The sequence below is a fragment of the Scomber scombrus genome, chromosome 4 (genome assembly GCF_963691925.1).
Source record: "Scomber scombrus chromosome 4, fScoSco1.1, whole genome shotgun sequence".
NCBI classification, from domain to species: domain Eukaryota; kingdom Metazoa; phylum Chordata; class Actinopteri; order Scombriformes; family Scombridae; genus Scomber; species Scomber scombrus.
The window spans coordinates 31,491,775-31,506,666 of NC_084973.1; the positions used below are offsets into that span (position 1 = coordinate 31,491,775).

The 14,892-nt window shown below is 38.7% G+C and overlaps 1 pseudogene; it reads right to left on the minus strand.

Annotated features, from left to right (window-relative positions):
* LOC133978509 (uncharacterized) overlaps window positions 1–14,892 on the minus strand; it is a 455,381-nt pseudogene that overhangs the window by 2,482 nt on the left and 438,007 nt on the right.

Here is a 14,892-nt window from a genome sequence, read left to right on the forward strand (position 1 = left end):
TAAAATGAGACCATTTAAAAGACAATCAAAAATGTGTAGAGAGATCGATATGGAGTGTTCATCAGACAAAACCAGACATCTGAAGATGAGTAAGGTCCTAATCAGAGATGTGCCACTATGATTATCATTGGTTAAAAATATCACGATAAATGATACTGTCAAGTGGCACACCTAAAATAGGATACTCACATTTAGTGGTTAGTTTGTTGTGTGTTTGGTGGGGTAACAGTTTATAACCAAGGTTTCACTTTGTTGCAAAGGTTTTTTTTTGTTGCTAAAAAATGTTTACTTTTAGTTTGAAGAATTTTCCATCCTCCCACTCATGTGCAGTACACTGAAAGTAAAATTCCTGTACAAAAAAATCATAACTAATAAAAGTTAATGTAGAAAGTGCAGTGTTAACAAAATGTTTTTGCTTCCTTTCACTGCTACATTATTATAAGTGACATCATTAGATTATTAATAATACATTGAGCAGTATGTTAATGACAAAATGTTACTGGAAAGATCTCACTTTCATGTATTAGTGAACATAGTTCAGTCAAAAACTAAACAGCATTACTGGACAACCAATCATTTTTTATTTTAAATTTTAACATGGTGAGTTTCACTAGACATAAATAGTTGGTTTTGAACCAGTTTTATACTGTAGAAATATGAAAATGTAATTTTATGAGGGATTTAGAAAGAGAACTATGTAAAGATAAACTAGGTAAAGCAGAAATGAAGAAGACGGATGTATTGTGTTGACATGATGGTTATGTGTTGTTAAATAAATCATCATCTTTTACTACATTTTGTTAACATTTCACTTTCCTACATGTACTTTTACTAGGTATGATTTTTTTGAAAAGGAATTTTACTTTACTGGATCATTACATTAAAAAACAGGCAAATTTACTACGTTATCTACCGTTATTATGATATTGGCTTCTACAGACCTGTGGAAAATCCTATACGTCTTTGACCCATATTTTAACTAAAGTAAGGCTGACAATAGGAGCCATACTGTTAATCTTAATGTTGGTCACGTGTGCTAGCCACAGCTACAGGACAATATCCTGTAATGGCTTGATACTGACGCAAATCCAAATATTGAGCTAGAAAATGTTGATGAACTGGAAAGACTGCATGACTTTATGATTACCCAGTTAACTATCAAAATGAAACAGACAATACAGACCAATTATAATCTAATAAAAAGCTACAGAGGAAAGCTTGGAAATAACTGTGTAAAATCCTCAAACACATGAAAGAGAAGGATACAAAGAAAACTGAGCTCCTCCCCAGGTAAAGCTCAAACAGATGTACTATAACAATGAGATTCACCAACAGCCATTCAGTGTGTTTGTTGCATGAACAGCTCTCTGTTTGCTTGAATCACATTTTTGATGCACAGTCCACTGAACTCTGCTTGACTCATTGTTCTTTCTTTATTAACTGAAAATACATGTTGTGGAGAACCGTAAGTTTCAACTGGTCTAGTTAAAGGTTTTTTCTCCTGGCACTAACACATGCTAACTACAATGGAGGCGGTGCTCAATAATGAGTTACTTGTAGACTTTTCCGACCCCCCACATAAATCGTGACTTCAGGCTACAAAAGCTACTCGCCATCTCCGCTTCTGTTTAAATATATTTACTTAAAGCAGTCTTATTATTGTCGGTTTACTGCAGGATAATGAATAATGAAAGAATAGTAAATCGGGAGGGAGATGGTTTTTATGGGGGATTTCGTTGAACTTTGTTTGGTATCACTAGTTTCACTACAGAGCGAAGCTTGTACGAAATAGAAGGAAACACTGAAACCTTTTAGTAGTTTTTACGGCTGAGAAACTGACCTGTTTATCGGTGGTAGCAGAGGGTGAGTCCGGGTTCTGGTTCTCCTCCATGCTGCTCTTGTAGTGCTGCTCTGTGAAAAACTCACAAAGCGACCGCTTGTTCCTTTTGTCACTGCCCGATTTGCTGTACGGACCGTCTGCGCATGCGCGAAAGAGCCGCTATCTTGTATGGTAACTCCACTTGGACAAACTTCATTCCGTCTCTGCCCGAATTCCGTACGGCCCGTTCTCGCGCTTTTGGACATACCTAATTACATATTTTAAAACCTCCATTTTAATAGTTTTGTTGTGAAACTTTTCTATATATACACACAGTACCAACATCATAGAAACAGAAACTAAAGGAAATATGTACATAAAATGTAACATTAATTATTAAATATTATTATTTAAAGTCCCTGCTATTGCTCTAGTGCAAAGAAGGACCTTTTTTCCTTTTTGTTTTTAATTGTATTGTTGTATATAGCCTATTATATGTAATAACTGCAGTTAAAGGTCCTCTTTTAGTTTTGATTTTTTTTTTAAATCAAAATTTAAGATCATATTTAAACTTTACTCCAATTATTCAGAAAACTCAAAAGGAATTGAATCAGTGGTTACAGAGGGATTTTTTCCTTGAAGGGTAAAGTTAACTAAAGCAGAGGGAATTTCTCGACTAACTTATGCTGCCATTTCATTACACCTAGATAGTAAGATTAGTAAAGCTTTTGATCAGATGCTTTTGAACTTTATATGGAGAAATCGTACACATTATATAAGAAAAAGTGTGGTTATGAATAATTATGAGTCTGGAGGGCTTAACTTTTTGGATTTCACCACCCTGAATAATACTTTTAAAATTAATTGGGCTAAAAATGTTCTTAAAAATCCTTTTTCAATTTGGAACTTTATTCCCCATTACATTTTCTCTCGCTTTGGAGGCCTCCACTTTATTTTAAGTTGTAATTGTAATGTAGACAAACTCCCTGCTAAACTGTCTGTATTCCATAAACAGGTCCTTCTAGCCTGGACACTTGTATATAAGCATGACTTTTCACCACACCGATATATTATTTGGAATAACAGAGATATTTGATCTAAAAACAAGTCTCTTTTTTTAAAAACTTGGTTCCAGAATCAGATTTGGATGGTGAGTCAATTGTTTAATGAGGAGGGATCATTGCTCTCTTATAGAGATTTTTTATGCAGATTCAACCTTCAAGTGACTCCTAAGGAATTCTCTGTCATTATTAAAGCCATTCCAACAGGCTCCCTAATGCTTTTTAGGAACAGACAGATGCCTTCAGCTAATCATGTATCTCTCCCAAACTCAGTTGACTCCCCAGAAGGAAAAATATGTTTCTCATCACATTCCCAAAAATAAATAAATAAAAAGATAGGTGCCTTATTCAGAAATATCATCACTACCCCGTTTGTCACTGCATATTGGAACCGCTTAGTTAATAATATTGATTGGAAGAAAGTTTGGATGCTCCCCAACACATTTTTAATTGTAATCAAGGTTAGGGAGGTGTCTTTTAAAATTATCCACTAATACTACCCTGCCAAACATTATATGTAGAAATTTAAAAAAGACATTAACACACACTGTTCTTTTTGCAATTTACACCCCGAAACCGTTTTACATCTGTTTTGGCACTGTCCCTTTACAAATAAATGATGGGCAGACCTCAGCAGGTTTATTATTGATCATCTCTTCAAAGATTTCCTTCTACTCTGGGAAAATGTTGTGTTTGGCTTCCATGATTATCCTCAGAAGGAAGAAAAATGTTATTTCTTAATAAATTAGATTTTATTTCTGGCAAAGTTTTATATCCATAAGAGTAAATTTAATAAGAAAGAACCTTATTTTGTTGTTTTTCAGAAGGAAATTGAGCATTATTTTAAGTTTCTTGATAATTTGACTAATCAAAAGGCTATTAAAACGCTAAATGGCCCTGTCTCATGTTTTCTGATGTCTTTCTTGTATACTGTTCATTGTATGTATGCTCTTTTTGCAATAAATTAAGAGAGAAAAAAAACACTTAAGGATGAGAAATAAAACTATAGATGTGAGCATGTTAAAAAAAAAGGGTAGTTGTTGCACGCTTTTCTTCTTCTTCTTTGTCTTCTTCTTCCTCTGGTTTTCGTTGTGCTTTGTACAATGACAATAAAGACTTTCTATTTATCGGTTGGCAAACTAGTTTAAAGGCGCATTACCGCCACCTACTGGACTAAAATGTGGAACAGCAGATTATCAGGCAAAAACCCACCTGACTTCTCAAATTCTCTCTAATAGCCCCGTTTCTCTTTTTGCAATAAAAAAAAGAAAGAAAAAAAATGGCCCTCTTTAACTCAAACTAACTAAAAGGTAAGTGTTTGGTGCTTTGTTGAATGATGCAGGCTTACCTATATTATATTATAACATGATTTATTAACCACAGTAAGGAGGATGCAATGTAACATAAATGGCTGCTTTATCTAGCACACTGTGACAACACTGACAACCTGGTGTTAGAAATCAACTGGTTTTCCTGTCAACTGGTCACTTTTGTTTGTAAGTGTTGGGCCTGTAATGGCAACTGCAGATGTTTCACTCACTGAGAGAAAATATAGCTGTCCTTGTGAATGCCTAAATATACTTCTATATTCATCATCAAACTGTCACTGATGGTTTATGCATTGCTTCTTGTACACATTTCAAAACATGAGTAATTTTTTCCCCTTTTCCAGATGGCTCTGCCTACAGTGATGACTGCATACTTGTTCCTGTCCTTTCAAAGATGTCATCAATCACGATATTAAATAGAATCACGCTGATGGCGCTACCTTGAAATGGTATCCCATTTATAATGTCAAAGCTTCAAATGTTGTATTCCAAAGGAAATCTTTCATCCAGTTACACATCCTTACACTTATGCCTAGCTAATTCATTTTAATCAAAAGATCATCTCCATATGGAATCATAAGCTTTTTACTTACTTTGATTTAAACATGCTGTGGATTTTTTTCTAAAGCCATTCTCGTAGTCATTCATCAAACTTATTTTCTCTAAAGAAATATGACAATTTGTGGTATGCCAGTATCAAGTGAAATTGGCTAACTTAGCATATTGCAAATCCCCAAAACGATCCCATATGAATATTTTTATAATTTTAAGTGTAACTTGTCATCTGGTGCCTAAATAAAACACACAGCCCAGGTTTATGACTTTATTCAACATTTTTTAAAATTATGCAATATTAAAATAGTTTGAATACAATTGAAACACAAACTGCAGTTTGCATAACATGTACATTCAAAACTGGCAGTTCACAAGTTCCTCTTGTATTTTACTTGCATATATTTACCTACATTACTGATGGGAAAGTCGTGAGTAGAAGATTTACAAATGACAAGTGACCATCTGCTGGTCTTTGCAGTCATTCACAGCCGTATTACAACCAACAAGGACATTAAAACATGCAACCTAATTAGATGCACAACACAAGATACAATAAACTTTAAAAAATACCAAATGAAACAAGACTGAAATAAAGTCAATGAGACATTGTTGAACATAAACAGCACTCTCTACAAACAAAGACTTCCTCTAGACAAGAAAGAAGTAAAACAGAATCAATCAATCAACATTTATTTATATTGTAGCAAATCACATCAAAACTCATGTCAAGGCACTGTACACATAGAGAAGGTATAGACCGTCGTACTCTTTAAATTCAGCTAAAAGTGACCCAACATTCCTACATGAGCAAGCACGTAGTGCTAAAACAGAGGTTTGCTGAAAAACTGGTTAACTAATACAACACAAAATGCATGCAAGAAGAACAAAATAAGGAGTCCAAGAAAAACTTTGTACATTTTTAAGTCAAATGCATGCATCATTCTGGTGCACTCAGAGCCAAATTAATAGGTTATATCCAAAAATGTGTGTGCTTTTGTAATTTAACCACTGGTTGAACTATTGGTTTGAATAGTAATGACAAACCAACAAAGCACAGGAAAGAAATGTTGTGGTTCAGGGTCAGAGTTATTGTACGGATGGAAATCAAAAAGTTCTCTGTAATACTTTGCATTTTAGACTGAACCAAGTAAGGCAGCATAAAGCTGCTGCTGTGGTTTAAACAGCACGCAGGTGTTTCAGATTCAGAGGTTTGAGGTGGAGCTGCATAGTTGAGTGGAGGTGTGTGGGGAAGTTTATTTCTGCTGTTGAACGTAACAGCGGTGAAGCAATCAGAAAATGATGCTTTGCTGATTTGATTAACTGGCTTTATTACTGTCAGCGCTCCCTCACTTCATTCACTCGCTACCTCACTCGAACACAGCTAACACAGCTAGTCGGCTGTACGGCTTCTCTCCAGTGTGAATGCGTTGGTGGATTTTTAGATGACTGTCGTGATTGAAAGTTTTCCCACATTGCTCACAGCTGTACGGCTACTCTCCAGTGTGAATGCGTTGATGTTTTTTTAGACTACTGCCTTCACTGAAAGTGTTCCCACATTGCTCGCAGCTGTACGGCTTCTCTCCAGTGTGAATGCGTTGGTGGATTTTTAGACTATCGTCTCGAGTGAAAGTTTTCCCACATTGCTCACAGCTGTACGGCTTCTCTCCAGTGTGAATGCGTTGATGTTTTTTTAGACTACTGCCTTCACTGAAAGTTTTCCCACATTGCTCACAGCTGTATGGCTTCTCTCCAGTGTGAATGCGTTGGTGGATTTTTAGACTATCGTCTCGAGTGAAAGTTTTCCCACATTGCTCACAGCTGTACGGCTTCTCTCCAGTGTGAATGCGTTGATGTATTTTTAGATAACTGCCTTCACTGAAAGTTTTCCCACATTGCTCACAGCTGTACGGCTTCTCTCCAGTGTGAATGCGTTGGTGTTTTTTTAGATGACTGCCACAAGTGAAAGTTGTCCCACATTGCTCACAGCTGTACGGCTTCTCTCCAGTGTGAATGCGTTGGTGTCTTTTTAGATGACAGCCATGAGAGAAAGTTTTCCCACATTGCTCACAGCTGTACAGCTTCTCTCCAGTATGAATGCGTTGGTGTTTTTTTAGACTACTGTCTCGAGTGAAAGTTTCCCCACATTGCTCACAGCTGTACGGCTTCTCTCCAGTGTGAATGCGTTGGTGTCTTTTTAGATGACTGTCTTGATTGAAAGTTTTCCCACATTGCTCACAGCTGTACGGCTTCTCTCCAGTGTGAATGCGTTGGTGGATTTTTAGACTATCATCTCGAGGAAACCTTTTCCCACATTGCTCACAGCTGTACAGCTTCTCTCCAGTGTGAATGCGTTGATGTTTTTTTAGGGTGCTATTTTCAGCAAAAGTTTTCCCACATTGCTCACAGCTGTACGGCTTCTCTCCAGTGTGAATGCGTTGGTGGATTTTTAGATGACTGCCTTCACTGAAAGTTTTCCCACATTGTTCACAGCTGTACGGCTTTTCTCCAGTGTGAATGCGTTGATGTTTTTTTAGACTACTGCCTTCACTGAAAGTTTTCCCACATTGCTCACAGCTGTACGGCTTCTCTCCAGTGTGAATGCGTTGGTGTTTTTTTAGACTACTGTCATGAGGGAAAGTTTTCCCACATTGCTCACAGCTGTACGGCTTCTCTCCAGTGTGAATGCGTTGGTGTTTTTTTAGACTACTGCCATGAGGGAAAGTTTTCCCACATTGCTCACAGCTGTACGGCTTCTCTCCAGTGTGAATGCGTTGGTGGATTTTTAGATGACTGCCACAAGTGAAAGTTGTCCCACATTGCTCACAGCTGTACGGCTTCTCTCCAGTGTGAATGCGTTGGTGTGTTTTTAGATGACTGCCATGAGAGAAAGTTTTCCCACATTGCTCACAGCTGTACGGCTTCTCTCCAGTATGAATGCGTTGGTGGATTTTTAGACTACTGTCTCGAGTGAAAGTTTTGCCACATTGCTCACAGCTGTACGGCTTCTCTCCAGTGTGAATGCGTTGGTGGATTTTTAGATGACTGCCACAAGTGAAAGTTGTCCCACATTGCTCACAGCTGTACGGCTTCTCTCCAGTGTGAATGCGTTGGTGTGTTTTTATATGACTGCCATGAGAGAAAGTTTTGCCACATTGCTCACAGCTGTACGGCTTCTCTCCAGTGTGAATGTGTGAGTGCTGACAGCAGTGTGTTTTGAGTATCTTTCTTCTTCTTATTTGATTCTATGAGAACAGACAAACATACGGAGAAAGAAAGAAAGATATATTAAGTTAGGCGACACAAAACAGGAAACATCTAAGACCATAGAGTTACAGTATGGGAAATGTCAAAACTGCTCCTGAGCCCCATTTTTCACAGCCTGGCTCTAGACTGTGGCAGAAAAGGGGAATAACATGGGTATTCAATATAGTGCAACAATAGTCTTGTTCAAAATAAAATAGTCAAAACAAACACAAAAATGAAAAAGTAGGGTTAGTCTTCAAAATCAGTCATGTAAGGAGTGGTTGGGTGAATGTGTGGTGTGTGGCGTTTGATGGTGAAACAAAGTAAAAGAACCAAGAAAACAACGTAGGAGCATGTTGGGGAGAGGACAGAGGCTGGACCAGCAGCTTCATAAATGGGGCTCAGAAGGCTAAGGTGTGTCACATCCTACTGATCAGTGTGCCTGCTAATCAGGAACCTGCCTTTGCAGACAAAACACAGCAGTAGCTAGAGGAGCAAAGTAGAGGGGTCATTGCAAGGATCCAGGGTTTCCTAAACTTGACCCTGACCAGACTAATTCAGGACATCTAGGGCCCCTTCTTGCGGTCGGCGCATAGCGGATGTGGCGCATGTCTTTGTTAGTTTCCCCCGGCACATTGTCAATTTCTCGCCCCTTGTCTAAGTAGCAAATGCACTTGCACCAGTCTGTGCACCTATGGGCGTGTTGGTCTCAAAATGAGGTGTGGTCAGGCGCATTGGTGGCACGTTGCTATTTTGAGGCAGAGGAAAGCGATTGTGCTACTGACCAAAAAAACAGGTCTAAAGTCACTGCCGCATATTTCATTGAAGGGGCGCATCATCAAGAGTCCAATGTGTTCCTATATAGGCAGGTGCGCAGTGCTTGTTACGCACACGGACGCGTAGCAGCACAAAAACATGCAAAACATTACAAATAAAAGGACCACAATGTGAATTCATATTATGATGTACACCAACATATTAAAAATACATGTCATATTAGTTAGTCATAATATTTATCAGATTTACTGATTGTAAAAAAAAACAACAAATTAAATGAGAATGAGCCTTCCACAGTTTTTTTTTGGGGGGGGGGGTCAGCACCTTGGAGATTGCCGCTGCGGACAGTCCTTAGAACCGTATGAAAGTCTGTAGTCTCTGAGATGCTGCACAGAGCGCAGTGCCATCATGCACAGCCACTCACTGTTTATTAAATCAGCTGATGACACCAGGCTGCTGCACACCTCTACACTCATCAGACTGGATGGTTATATCTCCATATTCATCCTTTATATGAATTAAATGTGAGGTTAGCAGCTCATCAGCCAACTTTCTTTTCAGCAAAAGTAACTCATGTTTTATTATTGAAACGCATTGTTGGGTAAATGCGCTGTTATTATAGCAATCCGCCAAATTGACAGCGCTCCTTGGTATTAAAGGGAATGGGAGATGACACTCGGATTGGTTTATTGCGGGTTACGCCCAAAACACGCCTATGATTAATGAGGGTCTAAAAGGGATGGACTTAATGAAGTCCGACCCTTTTAGATCATTTGCATGGCGCAGTTTTCTGCCGTTAAAATAGCAAAAGTGGATTTGGACATGACCCAAAGGCACTTGCGCCACGCGCTTCACGCCATGCGCTGTAGATCGTTAAAATGGGGCCTCTAAACCTATTCTTTGTGTGAACCCATTATTAGTATTTCACCATTTAATAAAATAAAATGAGACCATTTACAAGACAATCAAAAAACTGTAGCGAGATTGATATGGACTGTTCATCAGACAAAACCAGACATTTGAAGATGAGTAAGGTCCTAATCAGAGATGTGCCACTATGATTATCATTGGTTAAAAATATCACGGTAAATGATACTGTCAAGTGGCACACCACCTTAACATTTCACTTTTCTACATGTACTTTTACTAGGTATCATTTTTTTGTACAGGAATTTTACTTCACTGGATTATTTTTACATTGCTGTATTGTAGGGATGTCCCGATCAAGCTTTTTGCACTTCCGATCCGATACCGATATTGTAGCTTTTAGCATAGGCCGATACCGATACCGGCCGATCCAAGCATGTATTAAAGATTAAAGATATTTACTTATTTTGTTTTTATACTCATGTTGAAAAGGGTTTTATCTTAAGAACAACTAGCCAACTTAATTAGGTTAGTTTGAGTAATCCACAATGGTTGGTAATGAGAAGCTGACCTGTTTATTCTTAACAGGGTTAAATAAACACAAAATAGACAAAATAATAAATAGTCAATTAACCACACAAACTGAATTGGCATCAGTGCTCTGCTCTTGAACAACAAGACTGTAAACCAAGGCTTAAAAAGTCATCAGTGCAAACAATATTGTAAACTGTATTAAAAAAGCAAAACACACAAAAAAGCTGAGTAGAAAATGAATAGTGGGATGCTGGACAGGTCGCTAGGTGTGCTGAAAAATGCGGAACGGATTTAGGGGGAAATGCTAAAAAAAACTGGAATGGATTACCTACATCGGTGCGCTGGAAAACACGGACCGGAGTTTCGAAAACAAACTGGATCGGGAGTCCGGATCGGGATTTTCCCGTGCAGTCCGATCCGATATTGATATGCATTTTTTTGCTAATATCGACGGCCGATCCGATCCAAATATCGGATCGGGACATCCCTACTGTATTGGTACTTTTACTTTCCGTGTACTGCACATGAGTGGGAGGATGGAAAATTCTTCAAACAAAAAGACAAAACATTTTCACACTTTGTTTGTGACAAAGTGAAACCTTGGTTATGTACCGTAACCCCAGATTCTGAGCATAAGTATAGCCTTCTAAGAACTGTCCATATTGGGTTTATCTCGTGTGCATGTACAGTGGTGAAGATTTTATTTCATATCACTGCTCTGCACAGTTCCCCTCTCAGGTCCACATCAAAAGGTATACAATAGATCTGCTCCCATTTATGCCAGCGTTTTCTTCAGCCAACTGTCTTAAGTACATTTAAGAAGGTGCTTGTGATATTATAGAACATAAATATGAGATTAGCTCAAAAATAAATGCAAATCCTTTATTTTACTGAAAACGTGTAAAACAAATGTTAAATATGATAAGGAAATGTATTTATTTCAAGATAAATCATGGTAACACCACAGTTTTAAGGACAGTGCCACAAAAATCACCTCATTTAAAATGTTGATATGAATGTTTGTGGACACAACAGTCTTAATGTTTAAACTACTGCAATAGATATTACTATTTTTATTATCTAAGATTGACCTTGTAGAAGCCAATAACTTAACGACAGATAACATAATACATTTACCCATTTTTTAATGTAATAAGCCAGTAACGTAATAAAAGTCCTGAACCAAGAATGTAATGTTATTAATGTAATAACTGAAGCCAATAATGTAATAATATACTAATATCACAGTATTTAGGTTTCATTAGACAGACAGACACAGAGAGTGAGAGAGAGACAGAGAGAGACAGAGAGAGAGAATGCATTTCACAGTTATATCCGATAAATGTAACCTCAACAAAGTGATATTAGTATATTATTATGTTATCGGCTCCAGTTATTACATTTGCAAAGAGAGAGAGAGACAGAGAGGCCAGTAACGTAATAACTTATTACGTTACTGGCCTTAAGTTATTACAGTATTGGTTCAGGACTTTTATTGTATTATTGGCTCATTACATTAAGAAACAGGCAAATTTATTAATTTATCTACCGTTATTATGATATTGGCTTCTACAGACCTGTGGAAAATCCTATACGTCTTTGACCCATATTTTAACTAAAGTAAGCCTGACAATAGGAGCCATACTGTTAATCTTAATGTTGGTCACGTGTGCTAGCCACAGCTACAGGACAGTATCCTGTAATGGCCTGATACTGACGCAAATCCAGATATTGAGCTAGAAAATGTTGATGAACTGGAAAGAAAGACTGCATGACTTTATGATTACCCAGTTAATTATCACAATGAAACAGACAATACAGACCAATTATAGTCTAATAAAAAGCTTAAAAACCTGTGATGATGAAACGGACACTTGTTAGAAGAAAGAAGAGATGTACTTTAAGAAAAGCTTGGAATATAAACTTATTATGCATTAAAGCTGATAAAGGCTTTGAGACACATTGTTATTTTAGTATGAATAAAAATAGACTAATACTCACTGGAACAAAGCCAATATACTGTAACTTTAGTAATAGTTTTAGAGATAATGGAGTAAAAGTCCCTGAATTAACTGAGGAAAGCTTGGAAATAACTGTGTAAAATCTTCAAACACATGAAAGAGAAGGATACAAAGAAAACTGAGCTCCTCCCCAGGTAAAGCTCAAACAGATGTACTATAACAATGAGATTCACCAACAGCCATTCAGTGTGTGTGTTGCATGAACAGCTCTCTGTTTACTTGAGTCACATTTTTGATGCACAGTCCACTGAACTCTGCTTGACTCATTGTTCTTTCTTTATTAACTGAAAATACATGTTGTGGAGAACCGTAAGTTTCAACTGGTCTAGTTAAAGGTTTTTTCTCCTGGCACTAACACATGCTAACTACAATGGAGGCGGTGCTCAATAATGAGTTACTTGTAGACTTTTCCGACCCCCCACAGAAATCGTGACTTCAGGCTACAAAAGCTACTCGCCATCTCCGCTTCTGTTTAAATATATTTACTTAAAGCAGTCTTATTATCGTCGGTTTACTGCAGGATAATGAATAATGATAGAATAGTAAATCGGGAGGGAGATGGTTTTTATGGGGGATTTTGTGGACTTTGTTTGGTATCACTAGTTTCACTACAGAGCGAAGCTTGTACGAAATAGAAAGAAACACTGAAACCTTTTAGTAGTTTTTACGGGTGAGAAACTGACCTGTTTATCGGTGGTAGCAGAGGGTGAGTCCGGGTTCTGGTTCTCCTCCATGCTGCTCTTGTAGTTTTGCTCTGTGAAAAACTAGCAGGACTCTTCTCTTTGTGTTTAGTGCTGCCAAAGAATTTCTGCTACTGATTTCCAGTTTCAGATAGATATGTCCGTATTCTTGCGGTCCGTACTCATGAACGACAACGTCCTTTAAACAGCGGTGCTTTTTCAGTGTGTTGCTCAGAGGTATTTCGGTACATTAGTTGCTGTGATGTGTACAGACCAAATTGACCCGACCAACAGCAGCAGATGAAGCGAGACACACTCTCCCGGAATCTGGAGTGAGTGAGCAGAGCACTCACTAGAGAGTGTCTTCGCGCGCGTCTCTCTCTCCCTCTCTTGTCGTCATGGCACAGAGTTACCACGGTAACCTCCCCCTTCTCGCCATGACGGTAGGTACGCCCCTCCGAGTCCAGTTTTGTTACCGGTACGTTATTGTTGACACGGTAGCTGCTAGCAGAGGAAGTTGTTGCAATTCTGTACTGTTTTAACAATAACTGGAAGTAACTGCTGCGACGACCGTCGTGGAAACCATAAGAACAGTGGGTTACAGTTTTTTAGGTTCCCTAAATGGACAACGCACTTAGGAGAGCAAGTATCCGACATCACGAGGAGAAGTCGAATTTCTTGGGTGTTCTGAGACTTCACAGACCTCACATTCACACCATTAACTACCCTAGCCTAACCAGAACTGGTTTGTCTACTTCGAAGCCCCCAAGTTTTTTTTTTACCCGGCATGCACCGGAAATGTTCAAGATGGCGCTGCTCAGATCCGATACTATTCGCTTCCAAGCAGCAGTCCACAAACCAATGGGTGACGTCAGGGATGTTACGTCCATTTTATATACAGTCTATGGCCAGAACAACGGTGTTTTGAGCGTTTGGAGGCTTGTAGATTGCCAGGAGCCCGTTTCAGAAAGCAGACTTAGTGAAAACTCTGAGTTACTTAACCCTGAGATGAGGGAAACTCTGGTTTTTCGGTTTCACAAAGCCAGTTCAGCTTAACTCTGAGTCAATTACCCTGGCAACACACTCCGTGAACATAACCTGCTCCCTGGCAGGTTTTCTTCAACTAACCCTGAGTTTCTCCTCCTTTTTAACTGAAGCCTGCAGACTGATGGCGCTGTCAGACATTTCTTAAAGAGTTAGTTAATATTGAAGCACAAATAGGAAGCAGAAATCTCCGTCAGAGGGTGATCAGACCCCGCTGGGATGTTTTATCATTCTCTGATGATGTTCTGTTTGAGTGTTTCCGTTTTTATGTACAATCGATCATTTTATCTGAACAATATTCTCAGCCCTCGTATCGTCTGTACATATGCCGCTCTGACTACGTTGCCCCTGGCAACCGATAGAGGTGGATACCATCATGGCGGACGGGCTCAAACCCCTCCCCTCACTTCCCGAAAAACCACGCGACTCCTCATTCTCAGGCTATGTTCACACTGCAGTTGAAAGTGACCTAAATCCGATTTGTTTGCTCAAATGTGACCTATATCTGATTTGTGTCTGACAATTTGAACAGCACAAGTCGCATTGAATCTAACATTTTCAAATACGATTCAGGCCACTTTGGCTACGTTCACACTGCAGGCCTTAATGCTCAATTCCGATTTATTGCTCAAATCCGATTTTGTGTTTGGCTGTTCATATTACACTTCTAAATGTGGCCTGCCTGCGGACTGCGATGTGAACAGCGCACGCTCCTGAAGTGATCCGCATGCTCAGTTGATCATTAATGACGTCACGCACAGAAAGGTGTTTACGGAAGCGAACATGGCAACAGCCGGTGAAGTAACTGGTAGTTTCATTTATGGTCTAATATTAAAAACAGTGTGTAGCGGCAGCCGGCAAATTTGTGATAGGAGAAAGAAAATGAATACTTTAAAGATGTCTTTTATGCGGAGCATTAGCTGTGTGTTGCTCCAGAATAACGTCAAAGCCGCATTAAATGTG